This window comes from Tamandua tetradactyla, chromosome 1 (assembly GCF_023851605.1).
Source record: "Tamandua tetradactyla isolate mTamTet1 chromosome 1, mTamTet1.pri, whole genome shotgun sequence".
Taxonomy (NCBI): Eukaryota; Metazoa; Chordata; class Mammalia; order Pilosa; family Myrmecophagidae; genus Tamandua; species Tamandua tetradactyla.
This window is the reverse complement of record NC_135327.1, coordinates 101,881,197-101,904,392: the sequence shown is the minus strand read 5'-3', so window position 1 is coordinate 101,904,392 and position 23,196 is coordinate 101,881,197. Positions and strand designations below refer to the sequence as shown.

Below are 23,196 nucleotides of genomic sequence, written 5' to 3'. Positions count from 1 at the left end.
TCATTTCATGGTAAAAATATAAACAATCCTCCCTGGCAACGTGGGACATGACTCCCAGGCATGAGCCTGACCCTGGCACTGTGGGATCAACAATGCCTTCCTAATCAAAAGGGGGAAAAGACATGTAACAAAATAAGGTCTCAGTGGCTAAGAGAGTTCAAATAGAGTCAAGAGGCTATTCTGGAGGCCACTCTCACACAAGTTTCAGCTACATATTGCTGATTGACACAGTTTGCCAAACCCCAACTAACATCATTCCTGTTCATCCTGAAGAACTCCCAGGGCTCTATCTGAGATTCTACAAGAGTTGCACACACTAAGTTTATTTTTCAGAAACCTAAAACCTTCAGATAAATTCTGAAACCCAGAGGAGCCAGCGTCTCCAAAAACATCAACCAGTTCATGCCTCAGGCCCATAATGTCGACGCTACTTTTCAACATGAAAAAAGTTAAAATGTGCATAATCTAAATTTCCCTATATATTGGGAGAAGTATCAAAGGAGAAGGAGGAATTATAACAGAGAAGCCATAATTTAACAAATGAGTATGACTGCTGAATCATTATATGGGTATTTCTTTTCAGTCTCCAGTATCTTGGAGCAGCTAGAAGGAAACACCTGAAATTGTGGAACTGTAACCCATACCAAACTCTGAAATCTGTCCTATAACTAATTTTTGCAATGTGCTTTGAAATTTATTGCTTATATATATATATATATGTTGTATTTCACAGTTTGAAAATGTTGAAAAAATATATAAACAATCATATGGCAGCTCCTTCGTTTTTATTGGCACCAGATATACCAACCTGCCTGTAGCTTTGCCATGATTTTTGTCTTCCCTTCAGGAGAGCATGTGAAGGGACCCGGCTTTTATAAAAAGCCAGCCCCTCTGCTTGGGGTTGGTCTCTTAATACCGCTTTTCTCCCCAACCACCACATTCCTGCAATTGTCCCCTCTAACTCGAGCAATCACTTTCTCCCTCTTTATTGGATTATTTCCTATGGCCAATGAAAATCCGAACAGTCTCCTGATTTACAAAAAAAGGAGATGGGGGGAGAATTCTCCCTTGAGTCTACAATTCCACTTCAACTTCTCATCATCTCTTTCCTCCACCTGTCAATACAACATTCAGAAAGAATTGTCAATGGTCTGTTCTTTCATTGTAGGGTCTGCAGTGTTTCAGCCGGCTGACAATCTATGGGTTCCTAGGCCTTCTCTCCTGGGTTCCTTTGACCTTCAACTTCTAGGTGCCTTCCTATGACTTTCCCTTCACAAGGCCTCCAGTAATAAGATTGAGACCCATCTGATTGAGTAGGCACCCCGTAATTTAAAATAACATCTTCACAAGGTCATATTTCCAGTGAGTTCACATCCACAGGAACGTGGGTTAAGATTGAGAACAATGTTTTTTTTTTCTGAAGTACATAACAATCTGCCACATTTGGGCAAAGGTGTGTGCCTGCTTATTCTTTTTTATGTGCTTTTACAGATAGGTTAATTTTTAACTTTTAAGTGCAGTTTCTGTTTTAATGTTTGGGGGTCAAACTTTTTGTTCTTCTCAGATTAGAACCTCTAGCTAAGAAAAAAAAGTAGAGCCCTTGGAATTCTATGACTTGATAAAGCTAAATGAAGCTTTTCTTCTTTTTTTTTTTTTCCTATTTTTTAAATTTTGTTATATAACATATATACAAAGCAAAGAACAAAAAACAATAGTTTTCAAAGCACTCTTCAACAAGTAGTTACAGGGCAGATCCCAGAGTTTGTCATGGGCTACCATATCATCATATCATATTTTTCCTTCTAACTGCTCCAGAACATTGGAGGCTAGAAGGAATAAATATTTTTTATCATCATGATTGACTTTTTTTTTCTTTTTTGTGGAAAGTAACATATATACAAAAAAGGAATAAATTTCAAAGCATAGTGCAACAATTTTTTAGTTGTAGAACAGATTTCAGAGTTTGATATGGGTTACAATTCCACAATTTTAGGTTTTTACTTCTAGCTGCTCTAAGATGCTAGAGACTAAAAGAAATATCAATATAATGATTCAGCAATCATACTCGTTGTTAAACCCTACCTTCTCTGTATAACTTCACCATCACTTCTGATCTTTCTATTCCACTCTTTAGGGATATTTGGGCTATGGCCATTTTAACTTTTTCATGTTGGAAGGGGCTGTCAATAATATGGGGTAGGGAGATGGAACTAGCTGATGTTCTGGAGAGGCTGGGCCTTCTAGGTTTCAGGACTTATCTGGTCCAGGGACCCATGGGGCTTTAAAAACAGTATTCAGAGGACAGGACTCAGAAATATTTTTCTATTTGGAAGAGGTACTTACTTTTTAAGGGGAAAGAAAAAAAATGCTCTATGTTCACAACTTCCTGTGGGACTATAATTATTTAAAAATAATAAGTTAAAAAAAACAAGCTAGAGTGTGGTTCACATTTCTTTTCCCTGGCCCTGCAATTGTCCAAGAAATTATTAAGATGGAGCCTCCATCAGCATGGGTCCCTGGATAATGGGGTAATGGTGATGAGCAGAACCTCTTTGACCACCTGCCACAGACATGTAGAATGCGAAAGTAAAATACAACCAAAACCAAACAGAGAAACAAAAAACTGACTTCCATCTTGCGCTTTCTCTGTCTCTTGGATTACCAGCTCTAAGGAACCCAGCTTCCATGAACACTCAGCAACTTCAGCATCAGCACATTGATTAGGAACTGAAGTACCTGGCTAATGGCCTGCAATGAACTGAAACTGGCCAACAACCACACGAGTGAGCGTACAAGCAAATCCTCCTTCAGTAGAGCCCTTCAGTGTCTGCAGCCCTGGCACACAGCTTGGCTGCACCCTCAGGAGAGACCCCAAGCCAGAACAACCCCAGCTAAGCCATTCCCAGATTCCTGACCTTCAGACATTGTATGAGATAATAAATACTTGCTGTTTAAAGCGCTAAATATGGAGGCAAGTTGTTAGGCAGCAAAAAAATACCTAACACACACTGGCAGGGCCTCATTATGATTTTGTGGGCCTTAGGCATTTTGCCTTCATAAGTGCCTTTTTCGATAGGTAAATTTTAAAATTGCATTTTCTGGGGTGCACAGGTGGTTCAGTGGTAAAATGCTCCTTCCATGCGGGAGACCCAGGCGTAATTCCTGGACCATGCACCACCACTCCCCAAAAAAATTATATGTTATGACCACATCAGTATAAAGAAAAATATAATCCAGGCAGATTCATTATTATATTCATTTTTTTCTTTCTTATTTTAAAAGAAATAAAGGATTAAAACATTTTCATGGGCTCTAGCACATCATGGGCAGTTGGCACCATGCCTTCTCCACCTAATAGAGAAGCCACCCCTTCACATGGTGATAACATGATGGCACATGCAGTTAAGAATTAATTACTGGCCCCGACCCTGCCCAAATCCAAACAAGAAACCTATCACCTGGTAACACAGTGAGGATTTTGACAAAATCCCATTCCACACTTGCAAATCTTATTGAGTTCTAGCCCCTATGGAAAAACTGAATGTGTGGGGTCTGAACACAAGAAACTCTAAGTTATTACTAAAAGGCAATGGCATTAAGTGACATGGGGGTCTAAAGCATACCTAGGATCTTAGGAAACTTGGAGTATTGGCTCTGACTATTCAGGTGACAGGGTGACTGATGGTTTTGGGGGCTCAATGTCTCCCAGAAACTGATGTCCAGTATCCACGGTTTAAAATAAATCTGGAGGCAAAGTATTCTGACTCACAGACAGGAGTTAGCTGGCTTGGGTTAAATCCTACTTTTGATACTTCTTGGCTTCCATGGAGATGTGACAAACCAAGTTGTGGATGTGACCTTTTGTTTAGATTACTTCCATTACCCAATTATGGGTGTGGCCTTTTGATTAGATGGAAATGTATCTACCTATTCGAGGTGGGTCTTGATTAATTTCCTGAGTCCTTTAAAAGGGAAAACATTTTGGAAAAAACTCAGATGCATACACTTGGAGAACAGCTGCTTCAGAGCTGACTGAAACAGGGATATTGGAGATGCGTGGAGTGCTGACAGAAAGAGCAGATGCTTAGACATCGGCCAAGCCTAGGAGACGACACCATGTGCCATCCCATGAGATGCTAAGCAAGCCAGAACCCCTAGCTGTGTCCTGGAGAATCTAAGTGAAGGCCCACAGACCCTGAGAGAAGAAACCACTGGCATCAGAAGCTGGGAAGTGGTGGAATTGGGAACAGGGCTAGTAGAGGCAAGCCACATGCCTTCCCATGTGACAGACATCAGCCTTTCTTGAATTAAGCTTATCTTTTCCTGGATATCACAGTTTGGACACTTTTTTGGCCTTAGAACTGTAAACTTGTATGCTGGTTTGAAATGATATATTTACCCTAGAAAAGCCATATTTTAATCCTAATCCCATTTTGTAAAGGCAGCTGTTTCTTCTAATTCCTATTCAGTACTATATGTTTGAAACCTTTATTAGATTATTTCCCTGGAGATGTGACTCAATCAAGAGTGGTTGTTAAACTGGATTAGGTGAAGACATGTCTTCACCCATTCTAGGTGGGTCTTGATTAGTTTACTGGAATCTATAAAAGAGAAAACATTTTGAAGAAAGCACGAGATTCTGAGAGAGCAGAATGGCATAGCCACAAGAAGCAAAGAGCCCACCAGCCAGTGACCTTCGGAGATGAAGAAGGAAAATGCATCCCAGGGAGCTTCATGAAACAGGAAGCCAGGAGAGAAAGCTACCAAACAACACCACGTTCACCACATGCCTTTCCAGATGAGAGAGAAACCCTGACCGTGTTTGCCGTGTGCCTTCTGACTTGAGAGAAAAACCCTAAACTTCATCGGCCTTCTTGAACCAAGGTATCTTTCCCTAGATGCCTTAGATTGAACATTTCTATAGACTTGCTTTAATTGGGATATTTTCATGGCCTTAGAACTGTAACTTGTAACTCATTAAATTCCGCTTTTTAAAAAGCCATTCCATTTCTGGTGTATTGCATTCTGGCAGCTAGCAAACTAAAACAACTTGTAATAAATTCCCTTTATAAAAGCCATTTCATTTCTGGTCTATTGTATTCCAGCAGCTTTAACAAACCAATACACTGGCTGTGTTACCTTCAGAAAGTTTCTTAAGACAGTAACAACCAAACTTTTTTCAAAGTGTACTATATAAGTACATTTTTAATGAAAAATGACATATATCTTCACAAAAATTCTCAGGCATATTAAATTATTACACACTAATGTAAAATCCAGGTGCCTGCTTTGAAACTGATATTGTGTGTCTGTGTGTTTAATGTAAAATAAAAATAAAATACATCCGTAAAAAAATTGGCACCTCAATTTTATGATCTATTAAGTGGGCATAATGATAGTACTTATTTCATATAGTTGTTATGAAGAATATGGGGGTTATGTAGAACAGAATTGGCATAGAGTAATCCCTCAATATCATCATTATCATCATCATTTTCGTCACTGAATTTTATTTGGGCTCACCATAACTACTGATGGACATTTTACTACTCTTCTCACAGAGGTTGCAATCAGGTCTTGGGTCTACTGTTTATTGATGTTAAACAAGACCTCTTTGGATTTGTAATTTTTGTTTCCTGTCTCAAAGGCCTTGGTAGCTTGCACTGGACAAGGGCAAAAGTTTCATCAATTAGGAACTCAAATCTAAAGTTTTTTCATCTGTTGTGCCCATTCCACCATCAATAATTAAAACATGCCCCTCCCCCAAATTGCAAGTTGTTATAACAGCCTACCTTCAGAGTCAAAAGAGTGGTTAGAAAATTGAAATGGGTATTAAATGGCTTCACTGATGAAACCATTAAGAATATTTGAAGTATAAGGAGAAAATTATAATAAATTATTAAAATATATAAAATAAGAGTGAAACAATGGCAATAGATATACTATGTTGATGAATGAGAATGTAATATTATACAGAAGTCAACACTCCATAATTTAATATATAAATAGAAAATAATCATAATCAAAAAACCAAAAAAACTTCTGTGCAATCTGACAAACTTCAAGTTCTAAGTGTATATGGGAAAAGAGGCTTCAAGAATAGCCAAGATAAAATCTGTTAAAGGAAGAACAAAGAGGAGACATGCCTTACTAGATATCAAAACATTCTATGAAGATAGAGTAATTATTGTGGTTTTTGTATAGGAAAATAACAAAATAGAGAGTTAAAGAAGAAACTTGTGTTAGTTTGCTAAAGTTTCCATAATGCAATATACCAGAAATGCAATGACTTTTTAAAGGGAATTTATTACATTACAAGTTTACAGTTCTAAGGCCAGAAAAATGTCCAAACTAAGCCATCCAGGAATAGATACCTTGACTCAAGAAAGGCTAATGTCTGTCATATGGGAAGAGATGTGGCTAGCATCTATTAGTCCTTGTTCCCAATTCCATTGCTTTCAGCTTCTGACTCCAGTGGTTTCCCCTTTAAGCATCTGTGGGCCTTCACTTAACGTATCTGGACACACCTCTGGGTTCTGGCTTGCTTAGCATCTCATGGAAAGGCACATGGTGGTGTCTGCTGGGCTCTACCTGTGTCTAGGCAACTGTTTCCTCTGTTGACAGTCCAAGCATCTCCAAACGTCCATGTCTCTGTCAGCACTGAACCAACTGTTCCCCAAGCACGTGCATCTGAGTTTTCTCCAAAATATTTCCCCTTTTAAAGGACTCTAGCAAACTAATCAAGACCCACCTTAAATGGGTGGAGTGACATCTTCATCTAACCAAAGGTCACACCCACATTTGGGTATGTCACATCTCCCTGGAAACAGCTGAATCAAAGTTTCCCACCCTAAACAATAGGTCTGGCCCCACAAGATTGAATCCAGATTAAAACATGGATTTTCTGGGGTACATAATAATTTCATACTGGCACAAAACCTGTGTACATATGGGACTTCAGTGTATGATAAAAGAGATATTTAAAATTAATAGGGAGGGGCGGGCCGCGGTGGCTCAGCGGGCAAGAGTGCTTGCCTGCCGTGCCGGAGGACCCCGGTTCGATTCCCGGCCCCAGCCCATGTAAAAAACAAACAAACAAACAAAATATAATAAAACAAGAAAATGTTTAAAAATGTTTCCCTTTCTTCCTTCCTTCCTTCCTTCTCTGTCTTTCCTTCCCTTCCTCCCTCTCTCTTAAAAAAAAATAAAATAAAATAAAATAAAATAAAATTAATAGGGAAAGGAAAGACTATCAATACATATTGTTGGCATGACTGGTGAGCCATTTGGGGAAATTTTGCATTAAATTAATGATTACATCAAAAAATGCTACATAGTAAATCACTATAAGCAAAATTAAAAGATAAACTTCCAGTTAAAGGTTGACCATTTTTATCATTTATCCTCCTCAAGTGTTCACTAAACTGATTGTAACATTATAAACAATGTATAAACTTACAAAGGCAATGAGAATAAAAGAGAAGATATCAATGGATAAGCTATTTCCAATCATTTTGGGAAGGACGGTAGATGGATGACTGGTAACTAATTTGGCAGAAGAGAAAAACTGACAGACAAAATCCAGAGAGGGATATGGAAATGAAGGAATTTAAATTCCTTAAACAAATTGCAGAAGCTCAGAACTTGCAGGTGCCAGAGAGGGCAGGTGTTCTAATTTGCTAGCTGCTGGAATGCAATATACCAGAAATGGAACAGCTTTTAAAAAGGGGATTTTAATAAGTTGTAAGTTTACAGGTCTAAAGCTGTGAAACGGTCCAAATTAAAGCAAGTCTATAGAAATGTCCAAGCTAAGGCATCCAGGGAAAGATACCTTCATTCCAGAAGACAGATGACATTCAGGATTTCTCTCTCAACTGGAAAGGGATGTGGCAAACATGGCAACATCTATTAATTTCCTCTCCAGGCCTCGTGCTTCATGAAGCTCCCCAGGGGCATTCTCCTTCTTCATCTCCAAAGGTCGCTGGCTGGTGGACTCCGTTCTCATCATTCTGAAACTTTCTCCAAAATGTTTCCTCTTTTAAAGGATTCCAGTAAAGTAATCAAGACCCATGTGGAATGGGTGGAGTCACATCCCCCATAAATACCCACACTTGGGGTGTGTCACATCTCCATGGAGACAACCTAATCAAGCTTCCAACCCACATTATTGAATAGGAATTAAGAGAAACAGTCGCTCCCACAAGTTTGATCAGGATTAAAACATGGCTTTTCTAGGGTACATAAATCCCTTCAAACTTGCACAGCAGGTGAAGTATGGCTTCAGTGTGATTCATTCAGTCTGCACAGAGTGTGTGTAGATTTCCATACCTCTCCCCTTACTCCTTCTATAGCAGTACATAGCCTAGAATCCAACCTGCAGGCAGAAAATCGGCAGATGTTTCTTAAGAGAAACAGGCAGCATAGGAGAAACCCCCACACACACATCTGAAGGTCCATCCCCAAGTTAAATGTTCAGTGTTCTGTCCTATGTTCTAAAGTGAAACCCACTGGTTGACAAGTCAGGTTCTTGCCACCAGAACTCCCAATCAGCAATGTATGACTTCTTTTTTAATATGAGCAGACAGTTGAGGAAATGCTGTGTGCTGGTTTGAAACTATTATGTACCCCAGAAAAGCCAAGTCCTTCTAATCCAATCTTGTGGGGGCAGACCTACTGTTTGGATGGGCCCTTTTGATTAGTTTCTTTCCATGGGAGGTGTGACCCACCCAATTGTGGGTGGAACCCTTTGATTAGATTGTTTCCATGGAGATATGACCCCACCCATTCATGGTGGGTCTTAATCCTTTTACTGGAGCCCTGTGTGAAAAGAATGAAAAACAGAAATGGAGAGAGAGCTCAGAGCTGACACAGAGGGCTGAGAGATGAAACCAAGAGACACAGAAGTTTGGAGATGCTTAGCTAATAGATGAAATCCAGAGTTTGCCCGAGAAGCTAAGTGAGGATGTGCAGACGCTTAAAGAGAAGGCCACTGAAATCAGAAATTGAAAGCAATTGACTGGGAGCAAGGATTAGTACACAGCCATTTGCTTTCCTAGCTGACAGAGGTATTCCAGATGACACAGCTTTTCTTCAAAGCCAAGGTATCTTTCTCTGGATGCCTTAATTTGGACACTTTCACGGTCTTAGATTTGTAACTTGTAACTTAATAAATCCTCTTTATAAATGGTATCCATTTCTGGTATATTGCATCCTGACAGCATTAGCAAACTGAAACATGCTCCAATGCAAAAGATTAAAATAAGCCAATGGGGTAAATCAGCACTCCAAAAGGGAGATGATTCATAGACTAGAAGAAACAGGTTTTTAAATCTCTTTTTGTATTTTCAGAGAGATACAAGAAGATATTATACCCATGTATATATAAGAACAGGATACCATGAGACAAAGAGCACTAACTGAACAAGGAGTGCTTAGAAATTAAAAATGTGATAGTCAGAATTTAAAATGCAATAAAAAGTTTTGAGGATGAGATCCAGTAAATTTCCCAAAAAGTAAAACAGAAAGAAAAATAGCTGGAAACAATCAGAGAAAAAACAGCTAAGGAATGTACAGAATTAATGCAGAAGTTCCAATATCTGACTAACATGAGTTTCTGAATGTGAGAAGAGGGAAAGTGCAGTGGAAAATATAATTGAATAAATAATATAAGGCAATGTACAGGAAATGAAAAGCATCGGTGTCCAGACTGAAGTAGCTAACCTAACATAATAACACATTCTTCTCATCATGAAACTCCAAATCATCATGACAAAACACTACGTATAAAAAGAAATCCTGAAAATGGAGAAAAAGAAAATAAATCACAAATATCAGGATTCTCAACGACTAGCCTGAGGCTAGAAAAAAATGGGGCAATGCTGCCAAAATGATTTTTAACAACAATTTAACATCCAGCCAAACTGGGAATTCAGTGTGAGTATAAAAGCCATTACCTTATACCTGCAAATTTTACTTCCCAGATATTAGAGGACGAAATCCAGCAAAATGAGGAAATAAAACTAGAGGAGGATCTAGGAGACACAGTAGGGACGGTGTCGACAGAAATACTGAGCAATACCTATCAAGCAGACTGGGGGGAACAATAACAGAGGGGAGCAGGGCAGAGGGCTCTGAAAGGATTACCAGGGATAAAGAGAGAATTAAAATGCACATTGATAAGACAGGGCATTTGGGAAAAGAGAGGCGAGCACATAATACAAGAAAATACAAGGGGGAAAATGAGGCAATTTCAAGTTTCAACAAAAACACAAAGCTGTTCTATGAGGACCTGTAATTATAAGTCTTGGCTGTGTGTGTGATATTTGTAGAATTATAATGACATCAATACTGATTTTTCATTTGACCAGAAATAGTGATAAATGTATATTTAGAAGGTGAAAGAGGGGAAGTAAAAGTAACACTAGGAGGATTGAATTTTCATCTATCAAGGAAGAAGTCATTAGTTAATGTCTAAAGTGGAATAAATCAAAACATTGCATACGCTATTATTTAGGAGTACGAAAATTTCAACAAAATGAAAACAAGTAAAATATGGGAAGGAGGAGAGTAGTAGAGAGGACTTCTGGTTTTTATTATAAGCTTTTGAACATTTCCAGGGGAAGATCTAGGAGTGTGTCACCTGAAGTTCATATAATATGGGGTGGTGTCCTCTTTAAGCAAAAGAATAAAAATTTAAAATAAAAAAAATTACAAAAGTAAAAATTAATTTAGAATAAGAAAATCACAAAATTACAGGTTTTAAAAGCATGCAAATGCCACAAATATCACAAAATACAGAAAAAGTTGGGTTTTTTTTGCAAGTTAACTGACACATTCCTATAATATATTTTCTGACATTTTTTGGATACATAGTCTTGACAGCCTCTGCACCTGCAATACGAAAAAAATTGAATGTCACTTCCTTTATAGGAAACAAAAAGATGGTTAAGTCTTTTGTGTGTATAGTTGATTGAAATTATTTTTTACCATTGATAGTTTAGGAAAGTTTCTTTAAGCTTCACAACATGATAGGGATTTAAATTATTGGAATTTATATAAAATTTGAGAAAAGCTATTCACTTTCTTTCACGTATGGGCAGTAAAATTTCAGAGTTCAGAGGTTATCCTGGACCCATCTTGGGTCTGCCTCAAGTTGAACAGGACACCCAACCGCCTCATGTGCTTCCTTGCTTCCTGGAATCATCTCCCAATAAATTACTTGCATCTAAATCCCTGCTCAGAGCCTACTTTGGGGGGAATTCAAACGAAAACAACCCCAAATTACAGTTCTGAACATCTTTTTCTAGGGAACATTAGCATAATTCTCTCTCATTCTTTGCTTGGACAACCTCCAAATTCATAGGTTTGATTTTCAGGGGCATCTAAAATGTGACCACAACCCCCCTTCCCTCATTATCTATCCTCACTCTCCTCCAGGGAGCCCATTCTCCAGCCAAACTGGTCACTCTATTTTCAAATACACTTTGGCCATTCATTTACTTAGGCTGTTCCATCCCCCAGCAGTTCCCTTCTCTGTTAGGTCTAGACACTACCTGACATTTAAGCCTCATCTCTATGCCAGGCACTGTGCCAGACACTGTGCTACTTATTTCGTAAGTTATATTTGTTATGGTGTTACTTAGCTGCTGTAACCCTTAAGCCCCAAATCTCAGTGGCGTAACACAATAGAAGTTTGTTTCTTCCTCATGTGATGTTTGAATCTAGACAGGCTCCTTTCATCTTACGTTTCCATCATTTCCTAGAATCTTAGAATCCTCTGCTAGTTACTCCGCAGTGTTGTGCTTCTAGCTTCTGGCCTTAGTGGTTTCCTCTGTGTTTCTGTGATTTCTTGCTGCTTCTGTGTATCCTTCTCTCTCAGCTTCTCTGTGTGCTTCTATGGATTTCATCTCTTATATAGGACCCCAGTGAGAAGATTAAGACCTACCTGGGGTATACCTTCACTAAAATAACTAGTCTACACCCACAAGAAAGAATTAATTTCAAGAACAATTTCTGGGGTACATACAGCTTTAATACTATCACATATTAAACTCATTTTACATAGAGAGAAGCTGGGGCACAGGGCACTTAAGTAATCTGTCCATAGTTACATAGTAAGTCAGTTTCAGAGGCAGAGTCGGAACCCAGGTTGTCTGGCTCCATCTTGTTACATATGGACTGGCATTGCCTCTTTAGGCCCGTCCTCCTTCAGGAAGTGGGAACCTACATGCATTGAAAAACTAATAAACCACATCAATCAACCTCCCTATTCTTTTCCCTTCAGTCCGCTCCCCTCCCCTCCCCTTCCCTTTTGTCAGGAACTGTTTCCTGACCTTTTAAAACCAACCATCGGTCACGTGCCTTCATTTGGAAGAGACACCTTAGAAACAACCTGTGCTACATATCAATTTAGATACATGAAAATGGAGACTTGACTGGTCCAGCAGCCTGAGTGCTGGAACACATTCTCCTGGTTTCTATTCCAGGGTTTTCCCCACCACATCCTGCCTGCAGCCTCCTCATCTTTTTTTTTGGCTCTAGCAAGGTCACACTCATCCTCACTAAGGCAGTAAGCTCTGCCCTTATCTTCCCTGCTACCCTGCAGTGAACTTTCCTGTCACTTTCCAAATCCCCTCTAAATGCTCCATACTTTAAAAGTGACAGCTCATACTCCTGGTGGCCACTGATACTTCTCATTTCTTGTGAGTAAGCTCAAAAAGTAAAGTATGATTTTCACTCCCACCTTCAATGTATTTATACATCTTTTTTCTTCTCTGACATAGGTAACAATTATATTTATTCTTTGATCTCATTTTATAATATGTGACTTTCTAGATTCCCTCTGAGCCAGGGGTCTTATTACTAACTGGTACACAACAATCAGTCCTGGAAAATTGTCTCATTTTGTCAGCACATACCACGAGGTAGTGGTGGCTTCCCTCCGTCAGATCCAGGCATGGCAAAGGCTGGTGGTAAGGGAAAACCATGAATAATATTTTGATTTTTCTCCCTGGACTCCCCTTGAGACCTTTGTCTGCAGAGAGACAGTCAGGACTTAGAGCCAACAATTGACCCCAGGTGTCCTTGTTTTATTTCATTACATTACTCTTAGTAACACTATGGATTTGACTTTTAACTGTTTTCTCTTCCCGTTGTTTGCCATTTTCAAATATTTTGGAACAGTTAAGCCAACCTACCTTCTTTTCTCATTAGCTCATACTTCCCAAATTTTGTTCCAGGATTAAAGCAATGTTGAAGAAATTTTGAAGTTAAGGCACAACTTTCCTTAGGATTTGACTTAAATCTTGAAGTGAAAAACATTTTCTGTAATCTGGTGACTTTGCTAATTTTCTGGGGTATATCCACTTGCCAAACATTCTTGTATTTTCCCGTTCTTGGTCTTGGTAGAAGTCTGTCACAGATGCTGCTGGTGCTCTCCTGAAGCTGTTGGAACTTTCAGTGTACCCTGGACGAATTCCAGTTGTTGGATTCTGCATCTCTATGCCTGAGGACTGTTATTTCCAGGACCACAGAAGACACTCTCTCCACCGCCACAGCCAGCTGGAAGTGCCAGGGAACTCCTCTGGGAGTGGTCCTCAGCCAGTGATGCTTGGATAATTGGTGTATAAATACCCTGGTTTCCTGGCCCCTGGGGTAGGATCATTCTATGTGTGTTTGGCACCATTTCTTGTAAGATTAAACTCCACTGTGGTAGCCAGTTTAATAATAGAGCCTTTATTGCCTGCCTTTCCAGCTCATCAATGTAGGAATGATTCCAGGCCCATTGTTCATACGTTTCCTTATTAGATGTGTGTTGCCTGAATGACGGGGCCTCATCCAAGATGCTTTTCCTAAGGTAATTTTAATCGGTTGTTTTCTAGTGGCAAGGCCGGGGACCTAGACCCTCAGTTCTAATATCAGTTCTGCTAGAAACAATCTGGGTGAGTTATATCAGAGATATAGAGGGTCATTTCATAATGACAAAATGAAACTTAATTAGGATATTTGGAACTATTTAATCTAATCACACTTTTAATCTCTGACATCTTTGGTCACCACTCCTAATGGAAACCCCTTTCACTATCTGTTTTCTCCCATACCCATATTGCTATGCTTTTGTTCATCCTTGACCCGTCCTTCCAAACCTCTCCATTGTTCCCTGTGGAACCCTAGTTTATGTGAAGCAGATTCCTCTCCATCTAATTCCCTCACTGATCTTAGATTATTTGCCCAGTTCCTGAAGTATTTTGTCACTCTGTTCAGAATCATTCTCTTCACTATTCTTGACAAAGCTTCCATCTTCCTTGGAGATGTCAGTTGTTTGTCCTCCTCAATAGAATGAGCTTTATCTCCATTCTACATCTTCCACTCAACCCCACAACCATGTGTCAGTCCTTGTCATCAAGTGGAAGTGACCCATTCTGAACTCTTAAATTCTTAGTATTTAATCTCTGGCCATTAAGATTTTATAAAAAGCCTTCTTTTATTCATTCCACAAATATTTATTGTATGCCTACTATATGCCAGGAATTCTTCTAGGTGCTGAAGAGTCATCAGTTAACAAAGGAGGTACAATTTCTATATTTTTGGAAATTATATTTCAGTTCTCCTCCAGTTCTCTTGCTGCTTTACTACATCTCTTCTTCCATCTCACTGAAGAAACAGCCTGTTTTGTATTAATTTTCATAAATCTCTCAGCCTCTCTTTCTTCATTTTTTTCTTAGCCATCCCAAACTCCATGCCTACTTTTGCCTCAAACACCTTATGTCCTTTTTCCTCTGAGAAAGTAACTCTGTAAAACCCTTACACTGAATTTCTATATTCAGACAAGATGGAGTAACAGGGATCAAATTTACTTTCCCATCTTAAACAACTAAAGTAAACCAGAGAAAATATATGAAGCAATTTTTAAACTTCGGACTTCTGGCACTGCAGGACAGTGATTCCCTAGAGAAGGGGAGTTAAATGAGGCGAGCCCTATGATTGGCACACCTTATTGTCTGGTGGCTAGAACTCAGAAAGAAAAGAACACAGGCATAAGCTTGGAGTCTCTCTAAATTGAAGAGATGGAATTGGGAGACTTGGGAAGTCAGGACAGCTGCATCTGGAGGACAAAGTACCAGAGAAGAGAGAGCTTCAGAGAGAGATCCAGAGATCTGTAGAGGGCTCCTCTTTGGTCTTCAGCTGAGTAATGATGAGGTTATGCATATGATGACACTACCCCAAACTAGGGAAAGAACCACCCAAAATGAGCAGACAGAAACAATTTTCAGAACTCACACAGGGCCAGGAATAATCCCACTAACCAGAGTAGAAAAATCGTGTGATATGTGGTCCTCAGCAGGGTTTTATCTCAGTAGTGACAAACTAGCCCTACATTAAGGGTTGCTCTGTCCTTCATAACAAAGCTTAAAAGACAGCCTCAAAAGAATCAAATTGTTTCCTTGTAATTTAAATGCATCCCAGAGCAAGACTCAAGAGTATTTTTTAAAATTTTCAAAAATGTGCAATTCCCAACAAAGTAAAATCCACCATGCCTGGAGTCAAATAAACAATTAACAGGCATGCAAAGAAGGAGAGTATGGCCCATAATGAGGAGAAAAAAATCAATCAGAAAGAACTGACCCAGATGTGACCATTACGATAGCATTAGTAGACAAGGACATTAAAACAGCTGTGTTTAAGAAAGTAGAGGAAAGTATGTTGTCTTAGTCAGCTAGGCTGCCATGACAAATACCATCCAATGGGTCAGCTTGCAGCAGGAATTTATTGGCTCATGATTTGGAAGACTAGAGTCCAAAATCAAGGCCATGCTATCTCATCAAAGTCTAGTAGCATTCTTGTGCTGGCTTGCCACAGTTCTTGGGGTTCCTTGGCTTGCATCTCTATCTCCTGTCACATGGTGATGTCCTTGAGTTCCTGCTGTGTTTTTCTTCCAGCTTCTACTAACTTTCAGCTTCTGGCTCCTCATTCTTCCAATGGATTTATCTGACTTATGGCATCCAGTTTCTTCTCTTTATGAAACCTCCAGTAACATATTAAGGCTGGATTGGCCATACCTTAAATAATAATATCTTCAAAAAGCCCAATTGGCACATCAATTCATAATCATGGGAATGTGGATTAAGATTGGGGTATATAATACAACCTACCACTTATGCATATGTTAAACAGAGATATAGAAGGTACTAAAAAGACCCAAATCAAACTTTTAAAGATGAAAAATACAACTTCTGAGATGAAAACCCCTTCTGTAATTTAATCCAACTGCCTGACTTCTCCATCCTACTCCTGAGCTGCTAGGGACTGTATAATGAAACAATGTAATTGGTACCACCATAAATCTGCACCCATTACTTTAATGTACTTTGTGATTCTAACATGGCCATGGTCAGCTCCCTTCCCATCCCGGCAGCAGGTTCTCTGAGCCTTTACAATTTCCTAGCCTCTGCAAATCCCTGGACCTCAACGCATATACCTCAGACCATCAGGACCTCTGAGACCTTGGTCCACCAATCATCCCTCTCTTCTGGATCTTCCAACTCTACATCTCTTTTGGCATTTTCCTCCTAGCTTATCATTGTGGCACTTCTCTACTTATCTCAAACAATCCTCCTTTAGTGCTAGATTTCCACCCCCCAATCCCACTTCTCCTTTCCTGCACAGTCAAGTTTCTTAATAAGTAGTGTACATATGATTGCTCCATCACCTTATCTTTCCTTAGATGGCACCACCATCATTATCATCATGCAGGAGATCCAATTACCTCCAGAATATCTGCTTTCAATGTGTCACAGATGCTACAAATCAACATGATAAAATGTATTCACTTTTCTCAAACCTATTCTTTTTTTCTACATGCCTTATTTGGTGAAGTTTAACACTCTCCTCCTAACATTAAAAGAACAACAACAAAAAAAAACTCAGAACCACCTTAATATCCTCTGTTCTGCTAGGTTAGGAGAGTTTTTAGAGCCTCTCTCCACCGGAGAGCTCTAAAACACAAATCTGATCATTCATTCTCCTATTTAAATCCCTTCAGCAGCCCTTCCCCAGGATAAATTACAAATGCGTCACCCTTGGCTGGCCTCTACAGCCTCCTCTCTCTCCTTTTCCCATCCACCAACCCTGCTGACAGATGTAAGGCAGCATGTGGCTTTGTGCATCCACATTTTGGGCACAATCTCCCCAAGTATGTATACGAATTGGCTTCTGCTTGTCCTCCTGGCCTCTGTATAGGCATGACCTCCTCTGGGCACTTGGTCTAACCTCCCAGAGAGAATTAGGCATGGCTTTTTTCTAAGTAAGTGGTGCTTGCATCTCTCCATGGTAATTACCACTGTGGGTGACAGTTGTTTTATATAGTTTCCCTTTCCCATCAGCCGCCAAGCCCCATGAGAGTTAATATTATGCCCTTCCTTCATGCTATACGTATTTAATGATCTGATATTTAGTGCAAATCATTGGGCTTGATCTTTCTGTTATCATCATCAGTCTTTAAAAGAGTATCTGGCACACAGTGGGAATGTGCCAGATACTCTTTTAAAGATTATGAATGTTTGTTGAAATTGAATTTTAAATATTTCCAGTTTAATTCGCATTAATTATCTTCCCAGAGCCTGCAGAGTATGAGATATCTCTACTCATGGGGGGGGGGGGGGGGGTTGCAATCTAGTGAAAAGAGGAATGGAAAGCAAACTGTTAACATTTCCCAGCAGCATCTCAGGGGAAGGAGCCCAGACCTTCAGAAGAGGGAAATAGTCAGGAGTCAAAGGGCTTGGCCTGCAGCTAATGGGAACTCAAACAGTAAATTTTTGTTTACAAAAGCTCTCCTTTAGGCCACTGGAAGACAAATCTAAGATGGACTTAATGTAAGTGAATGTCTACATTGAAGGGGAGCTACAGGGTAAGGACTTGGCCACAGGCCCTGGGCTTGGCCAGGTGAGACCTGAGTTCTGCTTACCCCCAATTCTTCTCCAGGTCTCAGGCACGGCCATTTCAGGGGTTAGAAAAGAAGGCTCATTTGCTTTCATTTAAGAAGTGCCTGGCAATTAATCAATATCTATTTGTTAAATTTCATGACAGTTACCTTCTGTTTAATACTTTAGCCTCTTGGTGGGTCTTTCTCATCCACTGTTGAGCCACTTGGTTTGAGGAGCACTGCATAGTTATTTCCTACAACTCATGGTACCACTTGGCTGTAGGAGCACTGAGAAATTCCACTCATCCTTAGATAAGTAAATATGGTCCAGACTCTGACTACTAAGAGACAAGACTCTGAATTGGGAATATCTCCCATCTGTGACTAAGACTGATAATAGTGAGGGATTACAGCATGGGCTTTAGAGCACATGGCTCTGCTACTTATTAGCCAAATAACCTGGGGGAGTCACTGCAACTTTCCATGCCTCAGTTTCCTCATCTATCAATTGGAACTAAAAACAGTCTCTACTTCACAGAGTTGCTGTGAAGGATTAAATGAAGTAAATATATGTAAGGCACTTAGAAATATCTGCCAAGACCTTAGAATTGAACCTGATTCACAGTAGGTGCTATGCAACTGTGAGCTAGTTTTATCATTTATCAAAAGCACAAAATGATTCACGCATTGTACTGAGCACTTTGCATGGATAATTTAATTTCTCAAACACATCCTGCATAGATTTCATGCTCCACTAGTACATGTGAGACACTGGAGCCTCAGGTGTGCTCACACAGTTAATACCTATTGAATGAATGAAAGAACAAAGATTCAAACTCAGGACTCTAATGCTCTGCACTCTCATGTTACCACCCTCAATTATAGTTATAAATACACGTACTTTATCTCTCTTTTAAGAAAGGAACTTTTTGAGGTTGAGGTCCACACTGGAATCATCTCTATATCCCATTGTAACAGTAAAGTGGCCTAGGGAGCAACTCCAAAACCTCAGTGGATTTAGCACAATGATACTTGCTTATTCTTTCTGTATATATGCCCAGCACAGGTCAGCAGGAAGACTCCACTAATGGTACCTTCAGGACCCCAGAATGACAGGGGGACCATCTTGACACCTACTTCCATGATCACCATTTCAGGAAAAAGGGAAAGTGATATATTGTGTTCTGGCTTTTAAAGGTACATAATTTCTGCACAAATTTGCACTGACCCAGGCATGCCACGTGTCCACACCTAACTGAAAGGGCCCAGGAGGAAATCCATAATGTTTGTGAACAGCTTCATTGACAACCACACTCACATAGTAGTTATCACTTTGCACATAGTAGGTATCTAATAGACTTCATGAAGTAATAAGGTATAGCAAACGTTAGATCACAGGTTATCAAGCTGAGTTACTACACATTAGAATCATCTGAGAAGCCTCTAAAAAATCCAGTAAAAGACTATCTCCCAGAATCTTCAGGGATATGGTGGGGACCTCTGGGGTGATTTTCATTGCAGCCAATGTTGGGAACTTTGATTTAGACCCAACCCAAACGTCATTCCACACGGGTCATCCCAGCTGGAGTGCTGCAAAGGCATGCTCACCTCTGGCTGCTTCATTTAGATCATATGGTGCTTTGATTCCTTAGTTGATTTGTTCAAGGAAAGGAATATATTGAAGAACTTGAAATCTGCCATACTTCCGGCTAAGAATATTGTCAAGTCCCATATGAAAAAATATTGCATTTATTTTATTCTCTAAGGCTTGTTATTGCTTCACATTCACTCAAAGTTGCTTTCCCAAGTGGAAAGAAAGGTCCCTGAGGGCAGAGACCCAGCCTAGCACTCGGCAGCCACTCAGAGGACACTGCGATGACCCCAGGGTGGTTCTCAGGACCTGACCCACTGGCTGTCCTACAGCCCAGGCACTGTCCTGTGGCTTTGGTGAGACACAGCTCTCTGCCACATGCCTCTACTCTGGAGACAGACTTTAGGCTATTAAGTCAGAATGTTTGCTTCGGTGTTTTCCTTTTTATTTTGTCTTCTTCCAAAAAGATTTAAGGTAAGAGACAGAACTTAAGTGCATGTGGCCAAAGGCCACCATGAAACTGCAGAGGCAAATAACAAGTAGCACATCACTATCAGAATTAATTAAAAAAATGTGACAACGGGCAAATTATTTTGAGTTTCTAAGCAGAAAAATCTGTTAGATGCCCAAGATTATGGAATTGAGGCTTATTAGTAGAATCAGTGGGTCATTACCAGTTCATTTTAATGTTTCTAAAAAGCCCTTGTTTCCTCTGATTTTTTAAAAGCTGTCTGTACAAATTAGGAAACTCCAAATTATACAAGTGTGCTTGTTCTATAATAACTTACTTGTCAGAAGCATTATTGAATATCTGCTTGTCAGCATTACATCTTCCCCTGTAACTCCTACCGTTGCCTTAATCTAGTATCTATTAATATAATCAGTTATCAGTATTATCTAATGACAGATAATGTAAAGGATCCTCAGGGTCTCAGTAAGTTCAAATATACTAGTTCAGAAAGTTCCATGGCTGTTTGATAACTGAGGCTCTCTGAGAAAGTAGAGCCCAAGAATTCTCACCTGCATGGAAAAGTGTGCTCATAAGAAGTCTCCCAAAGGCTGTTTTTGGGGGAATTTCTGTTTTCTCTTTAAGCTCACTTGCTCTTCCCTTGATCTCATTTTTTAAATTATTAATTCTTCAGGGCTTATTTGGAGGAGATAATTTAATAAGAGTATCAGGATATGATCAAGTTTCTTAGACACATATCCCATTAAAAATAGAATTCACTGCTTAATTCATCTTTGTTTCTCCCTACAGTGCTTTGAAGATTCTCCCTTTCATTTTAGGCATCCCTATTTTAAGACGTTTGATCTCCAAGTCCCTTAACTGACTTTTGCTACCACCTCTCAACAGATGGTCAACTAGTTTTGTAGGGACAGCGCCAACAAGAGTCCTCAAGAGACCATTTCATAGAACTGAGTCAATGCCCCACACAGGAAGTTTAGGATCATCTCAGATGATCAGCAGCAAATGATAATTCATTTTAAACAAAAGAGGAAGGGATCTGAAAATACTGGACTTTATCTGAGTCCTGTGCTCCCCCCAAACACAATGGTTAAGAAATAACCCACATTTTCGTGTTCTGGAGAACAGCTAACCACAAAGGACCTCCCTGCCCTCATATATTCTAAGAAAAGACCCATCTTCATCCTTCCTCCTGATTCCCATAAGCTTGCTGATGATACCTTGTCTTCCTGTTCTATAAAATCCCAAGTCCCCTTCCTTTTCTGTGGTGCACTCCTCATTAATCAACATTCTCCCTATTGCATGAGGCTGAATAAAACCGTCTTAGGTGTCCGGTATATTTTGTCTTTCATGGATGAGATGACCTTTAAGTAGAGAAACCATATATTGTAGCTTTTGAGCATGAAAGAGAATACTTACGAAGTAAACATATAACTTCAATTTATGTATTTATTTATTCATCAATAAATTGTTTTTTATCAAACTGATACATGTATATACATAATAGTTCAATTCAAATTTTATTCAAAAATTCTTTCTAAAAATAAAAATCACACATGTATTTTAAAACAAAAAAATCTTTTTATATTCATTATGAGGACATTAAAAAATAGCACAAGCATTTTTGAAGTCTTTCTGGGTACATATTTATTTACTTTAATGTTTCTTATCGATTATCAGTCTCCACATAGACACTAGTATCTTTCCAAAATGTATATATGATCATCTTGTTAACCTTTTCATAAAATCGTCCTTGATCTTCTTCATATTTACATTTTTATGGATGTACATTTTATGGTTTATGGTTCTCTGCAGGCCATAATATTTTAAATTGAGAAAAAACTCTCTACAGGTGCTGGGATACCTGGTAAGGTCAGAGCAAATGCTGCTAAATGGAGCTATTCTTGATTCTAATTTTTTCATGTTGAATTGTGAAAATATCTCAAGAGCTTATGGGTCCTATCTTTTCATCTTCATTCATAATATCTTCCTTAAATAGTTTTACAAGATAACACTTGTCAAATAAGTTGTCTCTATTTGTTATACTGAAAAGTTAGTTGCCAATTAAGATGCTACTAAATGTTCCATTCTAGCACAGAATATAAATTTATCCAGTTAAAATAAGAAGCACAATCAAAAGATTCTTCTACATGTGGAGTTATTCCAAAGAACATTTGGAGAATTTTGGAATTGTATCTTGTACGCTATTTGAATGTTTATTAGTTTATCAGTTTACTTTTCCTTTGTTTTCGTAGGAATACATTTTAATGTGTTCCTATTTGCAAGCTTTGTATTTTATAATTGTAATTTGCTAAAAACTTAAAAGACTGAAGTTTCTGATGCTCTATCTGTGTGTATTAAAGAGCCCCAACTGATTTTGACAAAATGCAACTAAAATTTAGAGGATTGATTTATAAGAAAAAGTTGTAGACAACCATAGAACACTTAAATTGATTTACAAAGCTGTTCTTTACCAGCTAAAAGTTTCTAAAAGCCAAGTGATGGCAGGCAAGAGAGAGTAAGACACTGTTATATGGTGTTTTATTGTTTATTTGACTCAACAGCTTTTCCACAAAAATTATTTCAGTTATTCTATGTATGTATAAAAATCTGTATATCAGATGGCTATTTCCATTTTGATTAGTAAAATATTACAACATATTTGGATGAAATTATAAATTATATATGCAACACAACCAATTCCAAGTACATTTTTTCCCACTGAAATCATTTATTTCTCTGGTGTAAGTGATCAAGGTCACTACCACATTGATCTTTTTTTCTATAACAATGTAAATGACAATGTATACACATTTAAATATGGTAGATCACAAAAGTTAAAATAAATCATTTTTCAATGTGATAGTAAAATAAATAAATAAAAATTAAATACTTTAACCTAACATTTGGCATTGACAAATCAGTAGCATTAACTTCACATATGAAGGACAGCATGGTCCAGTTTTCAAAAATGCCTCAATGTGTCATGGTATTTGGATTAAAAATATTTACAATATTAAGTATTTCTTTTTGCTTAAAGGAACACAACACAAACACCATCAAGCTGTTACTCACGTTTAGCTGGGGTAAAGGGACCATTTATATGTTCCATGGCACATGTTATATATATCACAATCCTGTCAAACTGAAACCTTCTGTCTATAAGATTTCACTTTGATAAACTACAACGCACACTGACCAAGGTTTCAGTCTCTCACA

At 38.8% G+C, this 23,196-nt stretch overlaps 1 protein-coding gene across 1 annotated transcript in view; it reads right to left on the bottom strand.

The window, feature by feature from the left end:
* The window catches only part of CDCA7L (cell division cycle associated 7 like), a 231,233-nt gene that overhangs the window by 95,998 nt on the left and 112,039 nt on the right, over positions 1-23,196 (bottom strand). The window lies entirely within an intron of this gene.